The sequence below is a fragment of the Penaeus monodon genome, chromosome 33, assembly GCF_015228065.2.
Source record: "Penaeus monodon isolate SGIC_2016 chromosome 33, NSTDA_Pmon_1, whole genome shotgun sequence".
NCBI lineage: Eukaryota > Metazoa > Arthropoda > Malacostraca > Decapoda > Penaeidae > Penaeus > Penaeus monodon.
The window spans coordinates 12,468,475-12,468,710 of NC_051418.1; positions in this window are offsets into that span (position 1 = coordinate 12,468,475).

Consider the following 236-nt stretch of genomic DNA (forward strand, 5'->3'; position numbering starts at 1 on the left):
CAGTCTGCATTATAGACGCACACACCTACTTTAATGAATAGAAGGTAACTCGAATATGACCCTTTAACAACAGCGCATACAAGAAGATGACAAATGATAGCAAAAAAAAAAGACTTTCCCCCCGCCCTTCTCAAGGTCTCGCTCGGCCAAGATGAAAATACCCGATTTCCTTCACTCATGCAAGAACACAACTGGACGCCGATTTATACACTTAAGTATTTACTGGATAATAAAGC